At 37.1% G+C, this 16,446-nt stretch overlaps 1 protein-coding gene across 1 annotated transcript in view; it reads left to right on the top strand.

Moving 5' to 3' along the window:
- ERC2 (ELKS/RAB6-interacting/CAST family member 2) overlaps positions 1–16,446 on the top strand; it is a 369,196-nt gene that overhangs the window by 312,759 nt on the left and 39,991 nt on the right. The window contains exon 16 of the mRNA XM_057373393.1: positions 1,244–1,434. The gene's annotated coding sequence lies outside the window, so the exon portion shown is untranslated. The remainder of the gene's footprint in view (positions 1–1,243; positions 1,435–16,446) is intronic.

Here is a 16,446-nt window from a genome sequence, read left to right as displayed (position 1 = left end):
GATTACAGCAAATAATATATTGCTGTTACCCTTTTTGGAATCATAGAGACACCTTTGTAAATGACTAAGTGATTTTACCAAAGACTTCATTTAGGTTTAGAGTACACAAAAGTTAATCAACAGTGGGAACTCAACTGACAGCAATTTAATCTGATTGGGTAAGGTAATTACATGATTACCAGGAGTGTTTATATATGGACAAGGATATTTTTATTGGAAAAAATCCTAATTACTTTCTTACTGAGAAGAGAAAAAAACAAACAAATTTGTTGTTRCAGGTTAAGAGGACATCCTTCGTTCCTTGAAATAGCTTCTTTTCATACTTTAAYGACAAAATGAACTCATAATTCTTTGCAAATTTGCACTGGGATCATGTCAGGARTTCCTCTGTTTCTGAACTTGAAATAATGCCGCCAATATCTTGTTTCATTTAAGCAGCTCATTGCTTATACATCAGTTGTGTGATAGCCTAAAGATGTCATGATGCTTGTAATTAATTATCTCTTTCACTGTGTGTAAACATTGTTGCTTAAATACACCTTGATTTTACCAAACCTAGACCTAAAGGTCCATTATACTAATGGGTATTTCTGGGAAGAAGGGCGGTATTTGTTTTTCYATGATGGTAAAAAAAAAAGCACCATGTAAAAGATAGGGAGATAAAAGATGGTGTTCCTAAATGCTGGAAGAAAAGGTATCACTTGAGGTTCTCTGAAGGGTCCTTTAGAAAATGTCCTTTCATTCTATTGACAAAGAAGGGACTGTTGGGAGATGTATCTTCATTAACAAACATTAACCTCTGTGCTTACCTCGCTGAAGAGCACTGCAGAGCAGGATCCTATTGGGCTGATAAATACTGGCTTGCTCTAAAACCTGATTAATGAACAGGCTGGGCCTGGCCTTGGCACTTTGTAGGGTTGTGTTGTCTAAGCCTAGATGCAAAAAAATAAGAAATTTTGACTTCTAAGAATTACTTCAGATCTTATCAGTAACTTCTGAACACATTCTGACAATGGAAATGGAATGCAATCCTCTCAAGGCTGACTTCTTAAAGAACTGAAAAGTTAATTACTTAAATGTTAAATACAAAATAAATGYATTTTAGGAATTGAATATAAAATTATGAAAGGAAGTTCTGTGATATATTCCATGTTATAAAAATTACTTGTTCTCCCTTTTGCTGATTWTTCCCTTATAAGTGCTTTAGAAAATATTACAATTTTGAATTGTTTTTCTAAACCAGATGATCCAGTCACTGTTGGAGGCACATAGCCACGGCAAAATCTCATGCTGTACATTGATCACCTGTCCAACCTTTGCCTAGAGTGTGATCCCCAGTTCCTTCAAGAGATCCATCTTTACCWGTCTATAAAGAAGAAGAGGAGGAGGGAGACATCTGGGATATTCAAGTATCAAAGTTTAACACCAGAGCAGGTCGAATCTTGATTTATATTATTCTCTGTATGTGTTGCTCTTGTTGATGGGGATATTTGGCTGGAGATTTTTGCAGTGATTGTACAATGTGTGTGGAAGTTGCTCCAGTGCTGAAACATTTCTGTTTAGACTYGCTGAAACTGCACATGCATTTTTCATAGTTCTGTGGTGTGAAATTGAACCCAAAGTCACTCTGCTCTGAAGGAGGCTGGCTGATACTGAGCATGCCTGAGTCTGTAGCTCTCCCTTGAACATTGCTGACCACAGAGACTGAACTGTGGCAATCTGTTTAAAGCTGTCCAGAGTTGTAGCTGGACCATTCTGTCCTTAGCACACACCCAATCCATCTCCCTGGCCGGTGTGACGGTGCTCATTCACTTGTTAAACTGTTTTATCCCCACTCTTCCCTTTCCAAGGGGACTCTGACATCCCCAAAAAGCCAAGGTTTTTCTTGCTGTCCTAAGGACTGCCCCTTCAGGAGCGTAGCACAGCCCACACACAAACCTGGAACATGTCCAGCTTGTTCTTTGAGCAGAATGTGAACCCCTGACCTCCCGGGCCTCCGGCAAGAGCGCTGCCTACTGAGCCACCAATACCCAGGCCATCAATAAGTTTTAAATGCCAGTTGCAGACTTCACAGAGATAATGACTTCAGTGTGTAAAGGTTTTGTTGTGGAGGCTGCAGTCTCACACATGGCGTGACAGAGTAAATATGCTAAAACCATAGAGAGCCCTTGCATAACTTGCCTTGATATAACAGTTTTTGTAATATGTTTCAAGGCATGGAATATTATTTAAAGGGACCCTGTTATGTAGGCTTAGGCCCAAAATGAAGCTATTATGAAAAGAATGTTTAGCAAAACCAGAAATATGTCCATGAAATTGTTGGAGTGGGAATTTCAGAGTAACCTTGCTTGGATTTAAAGTCGCCTGCATGACATTGCACTGTTGTGCTAGGGAATGAGAACCAGCAAATGAAAATACTGTTAAGTGAGAATCAGAAACTGAGCAGAATAAAGATGTTAGAAGGCGATTACTATTGTTATAACTTCTTAAAAATCTTACCTCATCCTRAGAAAGATGAGATGAAAAAATAAATTCCAATTTATTGATTCAAAGCAGCATTATTGACACAGGGAAAACCATGGATTTGCATTTTAATAGTATTTTTAATTCAATCTCAAGTAAGTTCTTGTGTTTTAAGTACTTATAAAGGAAAATGGATATGAAATAAGGTTTTGAATATGAAATCAGGTTTTGGCACATTTCAGTTTTATTGATGGTTTCTATTTAAAACTCWGCATTAAAAGCATACAAGAGATACATTGATGTTTGCAAAAARAGTGTTATTTATAGACTTGGATCAGGAAGGCAGACATGGCCAGATTGAAGCTAGGACTTAGATTGCTGAAAGGCTGTTAGATAAATTGCATGAAGCTTGTGTGGAGCAAAGGCCAGGAACCCAGGACTCCTTTTCCCAGCTGAGTGCCTACATCACTAGGCTACAGACTCTTGCTCCCTCTTGTGTTCTTTCTCTGGCCCAATGAATCTGGAATTATTTTCTGCACAATGATAGAGCTTCAGTGGTAGAACTTTGGYGTGTCCATCTCCATGTCCCAGCCTTCACTGCAGCTGAGCAGTTGGAGCATTCTGCTCACAGGCATTGCTGGGTCCTGGGCTGGAGAAGGAAGAGGAGCTGGAGATTTGGCTCCTGGGATGAGCAGGGCTGCTGCCAGGCTGGCAATGACTCCTGCTCATGGCCCATTGTGGAAGAAAATAGCACCTGAARGGTTTTGTAAACCCACCTGGCTGGTGTTTGTGGGGCTGGCTCGGGGAGCACCTGCTGGGCAAACTCAGATCAGCTGTGCAGCTTCCCCAGGCTCAGGCATGAGCTGAGCCACGAGAGGATCCATCCTGGATGAGCAGGAAAACTCTGTCCATGCACAGACATGCAGCTTCTGGGTCTGGCCTGTGTGCCATCAAAGCCTTTATTGCCATCAGAAACATCTCCAGATGAGGTAGGCGCCTCCAGGATCACCATTTTAGCTACGCATGCTTAAATTCTCCTCACGACCCATTTTGAGTTCCCACATTTTCAGGCTTTTAATTAGATTAATTTAACAGTCCCTTTGAATTTAGAACTGAGAAATTTTATGAACATGTTTTTCACACATAAGCTAAACTTTAAAGGATGTCTTATAATTAAGCAAGAGAATGGGAAGAATTTGTGGTTCAAAAGTGCATTGTCAGTTATGGGGCAGAGACAAACACAGCATGTTTTGAAGCTTAAAAAGTGAAATTGCTTTAAACATGTTAATGCTGTTCAGGCAGCTCTGTAGAGCAGTGTGTGCTTAAACTTAGGAGTAGCCAAGTAAATTGACTGCATTGCCATTATAAAACAAACGGTTGTCAAAATTGCTGACTTAGTTCTTAGGCTTCCTTTTATTTTTTTCCCCATTTATGTGTTTTTATGAAGTCYTGCAGTGCAGACCCTTATTCATGCAAATGCATTTATCTGCCYCAGTGGAATTATTTTGGTGAATTAGTCAATGTGTAAGATCAACTAGGATGAGCCTGGTTTCCTTTTCAATAGGAATGCTGATTTTGAAAATGACATCTGTGCACTATTTTTGTCCGAAGAGCTACAGACAGTATAAAATTGGAACGGTCAATTTCCTTGGCTGTTTTTCTATTATTTTTTCTACCTGTTTAAAACACTGGAGGAATAATGTGATTCAGTACACGTTGCTTTTCTGGCAGTAAGTGTATCACCTTGTTTGGTATCCAAATGTGAGCTGTTGCTGCTCTGTAATACCGTGAATTAGGGTGGTGGAGGTGGGAATAGAAACTTRTATTTAAGACAGGTGATTGGTTTCAAAGACAACTCTTTTTCTGCCTTRCTGGTGTCTATTTTCATGGCAATGGAACCTTTTCTGTAGTAGGAGTACACTCAGGAGTGGGAAGGATGCTGTCTGTACACTGTTGTTCATGGTTTAGGGGCAGTTTCTTTGGCAGCTTTATGGTGCCACATGCAGGGCTCTCACTGTCCCATAACCTGCCTTTAGCAGGGCCATCACTTGCTCWGTGTAACATTGTCTGTCCTTTCCCAGTGAGCAGGAGTTCAATTGATAAAGGTTGTAATGATATTARTGATTTTCTGTGCAGGAGCTGCTTAGGATGCTGTTGGCTTCATCGCCTTATGAAGGGTGTATGTTGGGGTGTTAAAGGAGGCCTTTAGGTAGCAGCTGTATGAATTTGGGATAAATAGCTAAAATCCKCCTGTAGTAACCCACATTATAATAGAGAGGGCTGAATGAAAGCCAGAATGGGAAAATTGAGTGGGAGGGGSCAGGAGAACACATTTCTACAGAAAGCTGTAGTGGTAAACTTGGGGGTTGAGTAAAGGTCTTAAAAAATGAAAAAAAAATTGTGTAACTGTGGATAAACCACATCACATGACTTTAGTTGATTTAGAATCGTGCAATTTGGGAAGCCCTGCGTGAGGCAGTAACAATAACTAAAAGTTGTGATCAATAAGCATCTCAGCGGAGGCAGTAGTCAAATGTAAGATCAGCTAYAGAAGAACAAGCTAAGAAAAACAGTCTTGTAGTTCCAATCACATGAAAATTGCTGTTTCATTTGGGAACAGCATACTTTCAATATTATACATTGGAAGGGTAAAAGTAAATCGACGTAAATACGACTCTTATGTTAGTTAAAGCTCACATTAAAGACCTTATCCTCCCAGCTATAAAAATAATCAACTTCATTGTCAATTAACCAAAAAAAAAAAAATTGTGAATGCTGTTGTGCTCTCCCTTGATCAATTTTGCATAAAAACCTTTATAATTTTATTATATATTTGGGTATTTTTATAGGAAGGTTTGATTGATGGATGGTTTGTAACAATGATTCCTCAGCCTCAAATTACTTGATATCTTGAACAGGAAAAGATTGCATGGGATGATCTTGCTGTCCTCTTTTTAGTGTTGCCACAAAGGAAAAAGATTGTTTACAAATGTCTGAGTATTTTTTTTTTAATCTGCTCTTGGAAATACTGAAGCTAATAGGGATTTTTCCAAGTTAACAGAGTTTTTGATTTAAATTGTTGCATTATCAAACCTGAAACCTCTCTCACGAATTTTAAAGAAATTTCCTTTAGCAAGCTTTAATTTCAAATAGCAAATAAATAATTTATTGGAAATGGAACTGCTCAAAAAGAAAGTTGAGGGAAATCTGCATTACAATACCCAGAGCCTAATAGTTCAGGCATTATCCTTTAAGACATGCGACTTTGGTTCAATTTCCTTTTCTGAATCCAGCTGAATAGAGACTTAAATCCAGCTGAATAKCTAATGCATCCAAGGCAACTGTCTTTGCCACTGGACTATTGTCTGTAATAGGTTGGGTATCTCTGCTTTTGTGAAAATTGTGAAAGGATTTGTCCTAATACTAACAAGACCTTTCTGAAATCTTCAGAATTCTCATAGGCTGGGAACGAACCTTTGTGCTTAGCTTTATTCATAACCCCCAGGCTCTGAAGAAATGTCTGTAATAATCATTATTTTGTATATTCATACCAGGCAACATTTGTTAATCTGGGCTCTAAACTAAATCTCAATCTCAGACTCCATACACAACTGTMTTTCCATGCCTCTGGTTATTCCTGTCAGCTGTCTCTGGTTTTTCTGTTTTTCCCATATCCATTCTTTTAACCAAATCTGCCTAAAAGTAGTACTTGGGCTGTAACAACAATGAATTTAATGTCATTTTTCAACATAGCCTTGTGTATTCTTTGCACACTCTATTTCATTATGATGAAGTGAACTCTGTGATCACTGTTGAGGATGCTTCTGGTTGAAATGTCCACTAAATGAAAAGAAAAACTTCCAAAACCTGTTGAAARTAATTTAATGGTGGTTAGGACATTGTTTTGGAGTATGCAGTCGTGATGGATTCCAAGAACCCAGAGGCATTGGGATGGTTTGGGTGGCGGGTCAGAGTGTAGGTATTCTTTTGAGATTACCAGAAGGGATCAGTTACCTTGGTAATGTGTCCACCAATATTTATTGTGCCTAATTCTTTGCACAGGCTAACAAACATTCATCATGTGGGAATGTTGGTCATGATCAACTTGAGCTGAATTTAAATTGATGACCTAAAGGTTAAGGTCTCTGTRTCCCGTTACCTCTCCCTTGGGTCCAGTCTCCCTCCAACTGGATTTAACACCAATTTTAGTTTGTCAGTGTCTCTGGAGGAAGAGCACTCTTCAGGAGTGCTGATCTGCCAAATACCATGGATGTCCTGTTAAAAAAACAAATCAATACAACTTTTGCAGCTTATCAATACTTGCTGAAGAAGGTTCTGAGCAAGTATTCAGATGCTGGACTAATAACTTCTCCAGCCTGTTAGATAACTTTAATCCAGTCATATGGGAATGTAATGCAGTGTAGCTGCCCAGTGAAACATGAAACTATGAGAACAGCTGAATAAATTTAAACACATTTTTGAACATTCTAACCTTTGTCATAAAAATCTGATAATATGAAAGAAAAACTAATAACACTTGCTTTTGGTTTTGTTGTTTTGTACAGTAGTTGAGAGGACAACATTTCTTGTGGCTGCTGACTTGAAAGCAGTGACAATTTCTAGCACTGCTTTTTGCCCCATATGAAGTTTATTCTTTCTCACTCATTAAGGAATGAATCTGGTTTCTGTTTTATTCAATACTGTATATACATCTCACCCATAAATATTTAAACTGAGTAAATATAGAATCTTAAACATGGAATATGCTTTCATTCTAAACTGGTGGCCATGGGGGAAGGTAAAAATATTTAATTCAAAGACCAGTGGTCCCTTTGAATGAAGGAAAAAAATAAATAGTATTTTGTGCTTGCTGTAGGGCAGCAAACTTTTTACCAGATTATACCTTTATTGTTATAAAGTTCAGACTATAAAGGATCTATAGGAAAGGGTTTGCAGATACTCACTTCAAAAACACATGGCTAGTATTCAGCCCCTATATCTGGGGCTAATTTAATTCTTCTTCTCCATTCAAAGTGCCTCTCTCCTGTCTACAAATGCAGAACAGATTCCCGGATAATTTTCTTCCTTGGAAGTAACGTCATTTTATTCCTAACTGGGAATAGCATGAAATGGAAATGCATTTACGACTCAAAAACAAACACCAAACAAAATAAAAGCTGGGATAATAGTGAAAGATAATTCCATAACAGATTGATGCAGAAAAATGCAGAAATTTGAAGCATATTTTWAAAAAAACACATTTTCACTGGGAAGATTTCTGCTGGCAAACTGATGTTTGGAAATGGTGTAATGTGGCATACCTGGAGTACTTAATTAATTTTGGCCAAACTGGTAATGCAAATACATGGTTTTAATTCAATCCATGCAAGCAAAGTCCAATGCACGTCTAGATATGCAGTACGCCTAAATTCTATTCTTAATTTAATTCTTAATTCTCAATTAAGTTGGTTGCAGAATTAGAGGTTTATTATACTGAATACMACAAACAGTGGGTGTTTACAATGTTATGTTTGTGTGACTCCTACGTGCATTACCCACTCTCCTTTCATTTATATTGTACAGTCTGAATTGCTGAGGGATGCTGAAGGTTTTATCCCGAGTCTTTCTGAGGCTTTCTTGAAAAAAGCCAAGCTCTYTGTTGTGTTTTGGAGTCTGTGGTTCAAGCTGTTGCTTGTGTAGGTATCAAAGGGGCTGGACCAGCCTCTTCCTTAGAGTCTGATTCYTTTTGTGGGTGATACCTTGTTGAAACATAAAATAAGCTTTGATTATAAAAGGTGACAAAGAAAGTTACAAATRTAGTGTTTTGTGTTTAAAAGGCAAAATCAGATCAAGCCTCAAAACAAAAGTGTAAACTAGATAATATTTTATTATGCATTATTGATATGTAGTTAGCTTATCAACATGAATCTCCTATGGTGATTTTGAGGAGGTGACAGAATTGATTTTAAAAGGGAGAAAAAATTTTACCCTTTATTTAAATTTTATATGTGGACCTGAACTGCACCAGTAGAAAAGAGTGTTTTACTAAGTTTATTGTTTCTCATTTTTCTTTTTTTCTTTCTTTTTTCTTTCTTTTTTTGTTCTCCCCCCCGCCCCATGAAACAGAAACAGCATTTTCAACAAGATTCAGTGTCTCTTTTTGACCTCTTTATGTTAAACCTATGTTTATGGAGCGCAGAGGGAAGGGTTTTATTGATTTCTAAAAGAAAGATTGGGATATGTTAGTTTTGCCTACTTTAATTAGCATAATAAAGACTTTTTCCAATGTAGAGTTTCTTTAAAAAGCTTGGTTTGGAGCTGCCTTTTCAAGGTCTGCTGGTCGAAGCGTTACAGTAATGAATCCTCAATTCAAAGATGATTTCTTAGGAGTGTGGCTTTGTTCTGCTGTGCAGACTGGCAGATACAGGGAGGACAAAACCTTTTTTTGGTCTTAGATCAATACTGTCATGAACATGCAAATACTTGTGTATGTTACCACAGCTCCCATAGAAGCACCATTCACATGCTGGATTTTTTTTTCCACTTTGATTATCTGTACTGGCCCACAAATTCAGTCTGTGTTGGCACAGAGCCCTGGAAAATCAAGGCAGACAGAAACTGTCCTGTCATGTCTCTCYGTGCTTTTATTTTCCAACTCTTCGCAGTGCCCTTCTGCTGAAATTCTCCACTTCAGCTTTGTGGTTACTCTAAGTACTTCATTTTGCTAAATTTGTTAAGTGAATCTAGACCTCTGAGCTCCAAGTCCCATTTTCACATGAACATAAACTTTTTTTTTCCTCTTTGTGGGCATCTTTACTCTGCTGTGCAGAATGAAGTACAGTCCCTTTCTCTGTACTTGTAATATACTTCATCAGTTTCCAAAAGACAATAACTTGCTTTATTCCCATTTTATAAGGATTAATTATACTCAGAAAAAGCTCTCAAATAGCAAACAGAAAAGGAAACCAGATGTTGCAGAGTTATTTAACCAGTGTTATTTGCAGACAAATATTTAAGCTATGTGATTTAATTTTTTGTGGAACCTTTAGAAGCTGGCTAGTGAGTGAATAAAACATCCACAGTGTTATGTGAAAACATATTTTACCTGATTGTATCATTTTTTTCACCTATTACAGGTAAATATCRGTTCTTGGCAACAAATTTGCAAAAGTATTTGATTAGAACAGGAACAATCCCCAAGGCACATTGTGTATGGAGTCAYAATTTATAAATAGGCTTTTGTTGCATAAAGCGCAGTTGTGCATTTCCAACAGTTTCAGTTTTCTGTGTGCTGTTGAAAGGCTGTAGTGATAAACCTCTGTGCAAATTTGTTTTTTTAATAGATGCAAAATCGAATAATGAATCTTTAGAAAAAGCAAGTGAATTCATCATCTGAACACAAATAATATGAGACAAAGCTTCACTTTTGGAAATGGTGTTTTGCAAAACTGATGAGGGCAGTTTGTCTTATAGCAGTAGTATGCATGGGCAGTTAAAGGCATATTTAAAATGTAGTACAAGTTCCTAAAACTGATCTATTTTAACTAATTTTCATGTCATTTACTATCTGTTAGATTTGTAAGAGTTCTAAAGTAGAGAAGCTTCCTGTTCTAGACTTTACAAGACAAAAAAGAGTATCAGTTTCTGTTGTACTTTTCATAATTCTACACTCTTGACATCCAAGAAATCCTGAATTGTGGTATCTCCCCAAATTTGTCTTCCAGTTTTCTTCTTGAGTACTGAGAGCTTTTCTTCTGCCAACCACTCCTGTCAAAATCTGCCTCCTGTCATTAAGAGAAATTTTCTAAATGAAAAATGTTACAATATTCCAGTTACTAAAACCTCAACCCTTGCATGGATATGCCTCATATTCGACTTTGTCTTCCTAATTCRAGGAATCGCCTTACCCTCGTTTTTYCAGATTYGCTCTCTTAATAKTTTGCATCCAGAATTTCACTGTCTCCTTTCTTAGATCCTCCAGTGACTCTWCATTCCCTTATCTCCTTTCCCTCTACAGCCTTTTCCAGCTGCGAGATTCCTTCCAGGGTTTCAGGTTCATTTGATTGACTTTCAAGCCTATCTCCAGCCTCTTTTCCCTTTCCTCATTAGTAACCTGCAGGCTCTTCAAACCCTCTTCTCCAAACTTAAAACATCACTTTTACATCATTTCTCGTCCTTCAGCCTTTTCCTACTGATCTCCAGCAGCCACAACTTCTGCCACTGTTATGTCACAGAAACTTCCCCTGTTCTCTTCTGACATTACAATTTCCTGTTGCTTGGTCTGTGCAAGTGCTCCACTTGATGGACTTTGCACTGAACATAATCAAAAAAAAGAAAGTATGTAGTTTCTGTCATCAGAGATGATAATGATCTGTTCCTATTTTTAAAACACCATTTCCTGTTTATGGGAACCCATTATTGCTGACAGGTTATTGCAGAGAGGCATCATTCTTAAACATGCATCCATTTTAAGGAGTTTCAGCWTTTTTTTTTACTACATGCAAGAATTGTTTGCTTTATGTAACAATTTCCCTTGTCTAAATGTAACTTGCAGGATRTGATGATAAATGTTAAATGGTTCTTGTAAAACTCTTACACTSTCAGTCTCAAAGTTTAGTGAAACTCCAAGGTTTTCATTCGATCCCARCACTGAGGAATGCCCAGCTTTCATCACAATGGAGTTGTTTAGTTCTGTAAAAGTCTAAATACTCTGCCCTTGGGAGATATCTTACTGTCACCTGCTCCTAAATTGAAAATTATGTGTTCMGCCAAAGGTTGGGGGGTGGGGGGARGTTGTTTTTCAAGAAATGAATCTTTTTTTTTTCTTTAACAGACATCTTTGATGTGGGACAGAATCCCTTCAATGTGAAATAAATCAAAGCCTGGGAAGCTATTAAACAACCCTTTAGTTTAAATATATCCAGTTCTAGATAAAACTATAAAGATGAAAAAAAAAAAAGGTTCCATCCTGCCCTTGTTCTTTCTTTCTCTATTCAAGATGTGTAGATTTKCAAACAGTTGATTTGGTACATCATGAGCTTCAAATCTTTTGTTAATGAATAAAATGTAGTGCTAGATACATTTATTTAGAGCACATTCTCAGTGTAAATATTTGGAAACATTTATCTTGAACAAGAAGTGTAACCATCCAAGTCAGTAAGTTAATGCCATTCAGCATAAAATATTATCAAAGAGCTGTTTCCCATCTTACCTAAACAATTAACAGAATCAATTTAACCCATAATGGCAGAAAACCTTAAAACTGTGTAGGGCAAATACAGCCTTGATTTACTTGTGCATAAATAAGAACTGCTGTCGTATTCACCAAGGTGCATTTGGCTTATGCTTAAACAAGAACTTCTCTTTTTTAAATAATGCCCTGTTTATCTTTAAGAAACATAAGATGCAGGGCCAAATCAGATTTTGCTCAAAAGGAATGAAGGAATGCATAAATAAATGTATTAGTACCTAGTTGAACAATACTGTTTTSAATTCTGTAGGTTTTTTCTTTAAATAGTGATTGAGAATATTAGCAGGTAAGCTCTTCCAGTRGATACGGCTCCACAGGATGAAAAGGGAGCAGGAGGCAAATATTACAGGATGAGGAAAAAAAATTGCAAAGAATCAGAGACAGAATGAGGGAAATAGATCTGAAAGTGTTTTATATTTATTTTCCTGGTCCTTGTACAACCAAGGTACCCCAAAAATAAAAACCTACTGGAAAGCTCATGGAAGCCTGAGGTGTATTGTAACTCTGAAATCTTACTCTATACATCTTAAAATAGAAAATGTCTTGCAGTAGTCTGCCTAGAAACCTATGGAATAACAAGAGTTGGTCATCTGGGCTCTGAGTTTTCCCATTGGTACAGATCTCTTGTATTTTTCTGTCTTCCTCATSTGATGGTGGCCATTTGGCTGGAGAACATTTGTCTTTTTAGAAACAACCTGCAACACTTTATCTGCTTCTTTTATTCCCCCAATTTTTTCCTCTTCTGACACTGTATTTCATTGCTTAGTCTTTGTTTTTATAACAAGAAATAATTCAAATGTCAATGCTGGCACAGGGCTGTGTGTTTTTGGTGGCCTTTTGGTGCAGCATCAGACACCTAAATCTTAGGCRTCTCTTCCTGACATTAGAAAAATGCCAATTAAAGTGGTGATGATTGAGGATGACCTAATTACCAGGGTCTCATCATGGAACTAAGATATGCTATAGATTGATCTTYCTGCCTTCCCTCCCCTTCAGATTGCAGACACAGATATAAAACTTACATTGTCACAAGGTGCAAAGTGATTTTCAGAGGGGGTTGTGTGTCCAGGCTTGGAATATCCATGGATTTGATAGCCACAGCATACCATAATACTCTGTAATTCTGGACAGAGATGAAGGGAATTCTGACATGTCTAGTTAACAGAGCTGCTGTGAATCCATGTCTTCTAGCATGAAATGTAAGGAGAAGTCCTATTTAAAGGATTTTTACCTCACTCTTAATTAATTATTTGCTACAGGGGCTCAGAAAYGAGAAAGGAGCAGAAAAATATGTCTGCCATATCCCATGTTCAAAATAATGTCAGATAATGAACAAATAAGTATAAAATGATCTTTTTCTTTATATATTATGAATTTATAAAYTGGAGAAGAGCGAGGAAAATAAATAATGCTCAAATGTACATGACATCTATTTCTGTGAGTGCTGTGGGCTTTTCTTACAAAACTAGYAGTTTTCAGAWGATTATCTGAACTATAGATTGCTTCTTAAAWGAAACAAGTGTCTACTCAGCCCACCTATGCACCAAGAGGTCATTACATTATAYGAATACATATATATTTACAAATATATCTATATTTATCCATGATCCTGATGGTGTAAAATCATGGGTTTGGGTATGTTGATAATGCCTGTATGTTTGTGTTTGTAGTAAGAGGGGATGGTGTGTTTGTGWGTGTGTACACAAACATGTTCATTTTGTGTACACATACCAATTAAACAGGCTTAGACAACACCAAGCAAAGAGCTGTTGAAACTTGTTTCCAGCTTCCAATCCTGTTTCCAGCCTCTGGGCATTATTTTACTGTAAATAACAAATGGGGGGGGGGGATCTCCCCAACAATTCCTTACTTWGGGCATTTTTCACACTTCTTTAGTAATATGGTAAATTTATTCCCATGATGGACAGCACTGGACAGGGCATGGTTGATGTGTCTGCTTCCAGTCTGACAACTGTTGTTTGATTCAATCTGCTTTCTACAAGTCTAATCCAAACCTTGCCCTATTGTGACTTTTGCCAGATATTCAGATTTCCTATTCTTTAATATCTTTTTTTTTCCTTTTGATTGTATTTGCCTTATATATATATATATATATATATATAATTTCCCACAGTTTTTGCTTTCTGTTATTTATGCAAGTCAGAACTTCAGCACCTCCCTTTATTCTTATATTGAGAGATTTACTGTTCCTAAAGGGAACTTTGAGTCCGTTTTACACATCTACACCTATATAGGAATTTCTCTGATCACTGAAGCCTTGCATCTTCCAGACAGTGTTATATTCCTCATGACCTGACGTATAAAATCAATGTGTCATTTTAAGCAACATTTTCAGTAATGAGTATTTGTTCAATACAGAATGTGTAAGACATAAGCCTTTAAACTTGTATACCTTAAATAAAACAGCTTTACAAAAGTAAATCTCGATGGTACCCCAAAGAGGGTCCATTTTATATGAACTTCTCCTCCATTGTACAGATGATTTGATATGATGAACYTTGTTACAGGTTTCCAGGGACTGCACAACTTTTAATAAAAAAATTTGAATAGAACTTTAAAGGTCTCTCTAGGGTAACTGGTTCATCAATCAATTAGAATTTATCTGCAATTGAAAACCTGATGTATAATTGTTACTTAATATTTATGAATGYATTTGATACAAAATATGTATGAAATGCATTTATTTGTATTTAATATTGAGTCTGCATTTTGCTTACTTGTATTTTAAGATTTGGGAGTAATACAGAGAGCAGTGAGTGTTTTTCCTTTCAACCAGAAGAAAACCATAAATTGAAGTTGTCTGAGGTTGCCAAATTTCTTAGTTATACTTCATTATCAAATCCATTCACAACATGATTTAGAAATATAATACTTAAAAACTGTGTATAATCAGCCTCTAAAAAAATAGTTTTAGCATCCTTAAATTTGTAYGAGACCAGGAATGGTTTTTTGAAGCACAGAAACAATGCCAATCACAGAGCCATCTAAATCCTTCCCTACTTTTGTGTCATTCACAAGGAAAGCWCTTCTTATCTGTTTTCAATTTCTAGTCTGCATTCCTGCTCTGTACCCTCCGTTTGGATACAGAAGATCTGGAAATATCCAATGGCAATGCTGAAGTTCCTCGAAGCTTGCAGAACACTTTTTTAATTCCTCATCAATCACTCAGTAATTATTAACATTATGGCATGAAACTAAGCATTAAGAGAATACCTAAATTATAAAATACAGGAAATTAACTGGTCCATGAGCTGCACTCTTTCCTTTTGGATAGAAGGGCATAGCATGACTATCAAAGCTCGGTGGTGYGTGATTCCATGAGCTCTCTGTCAAATTCATGAGCAGCTCTGCAGRGCTGTGGGATGGAGCTGCTGAGCACTCAGTGCCAGTAAAGGACATTCCTTGGAAAGCTTTTACCTCAGCACCAGCACAGGATACACAGTTAATAACAAAAACAGCTGCACAGGCGTTCTGGGATGTCACAATTAAACTGATAAATCTGCAGTGACAGGTATCTGTGATGAAGGGATCTGCCATCCGTGGATTTTTCTGTAGTTATCATCTGTGTGTCTGTGGCATCTGGCTGGAGAAAAAAGCTCTGTGCCTAAAATCCACTTGGCATTTTTTRTGGATGTAAAAAAGAAGTGTATTTTGGTTTTGTATTTTGTTAGGAAACACTTTCAAACTGTAAGTTGTTAGTTTTCCCTATCTTTTTGGTAGCCTGCAAGGTTTTACAGCACAAATCTGTGACCAGTGTTAGTTTTGTCATCGCCAATCCATGCCGAAAATGTACAAACACAGAACAAGTGTCTTTTGAAGAAAAATTACTGCTGTGTATAAGACATAAATCATTTCTGGAAAAATCACTGAATTCTTAGTGTTATGGCTTGGACAAGAGTGTGATTTCTGTTAACTCCACAAATCAACTTTGATTTTAATATATATAGAAGTCTCTGAAGCAGGAACCACGTCCATTATTATAAATTCTTTGCATGATTACCAGATAATTTTCAGATGTCAGCTTTATTTCCCAGTCCCTGTACAAGTGTGGATGGATGGGTGCCCTGTGTGGGGTGGAGTTTGGGGGGCACAGAGGGCTGTGGTCAGTGTTTGCAAGTTCCTGTTCCTACTGAATCCTCCAAAAGCTCTTTCCTCAGCACCACTGAACTGCTGAGTGCAGAGCAGAGGGTCACGTTCGTGTCTTGTGTCCTGGAAGTTGTCCAGCTTCCAGCAGAYACTCATAAATTCGAGAAGCTGTTCTAATTCTGAGACCAGTTGGGAATTGCAGTAGCAGATGAGAGCTTGGACTGGTTCATGGGGAAATAAGATACACAAAGAACAAACACATTAATTTGAGATTTCCAGTGGATTTTGTTTAACTGTGGTGATGTTCCTTCCTTAGTTAGGATTGTCCACAGTGATGAGGAATTTTCCACAATAAGGTTGACTGCTTTTGCTAATAGGTTCAACCAGAGTAATACCTGTGTTTGTGTTGGTTTTTTGTTTGYTTTGTTGTTTGTTTGTTGTTTTTTTGTTAGTAGTTTCTCCTGTTGCAAAAATAATTAGCAATTAATCGTTTTGTAGTAACAACTGTAGTAAATTACTATAGAAATGTTAACAAAAAAAGTTTATTTTAGCAGGTATTTATATCTAGATTATGGACTGTACAGATTTGTTCTTTTCTTAACTGATGTATAATGAATAGAGATGGG

The sequence above is a fragment of the Malurus melanocephalus genome, unplaced genomic scaffold (assembly GCF_030028575.1).
Source record: "Malurus melanocephalus ecotype Western Australia unplaced genomic scaffold, MMel_1.1 scaffold_196, whole genome shotgun sequence".
NCBI classification, from domain to species: domain Eukaryota; kingdom Metazoa; phylum Chordata; class Aves; order Passeriformes; family Maluridae; genus Malurus; species Malurus melanocephalus.
This window is presented reverse-complemented; position numbering and strand designations above follow the sequence as displayed.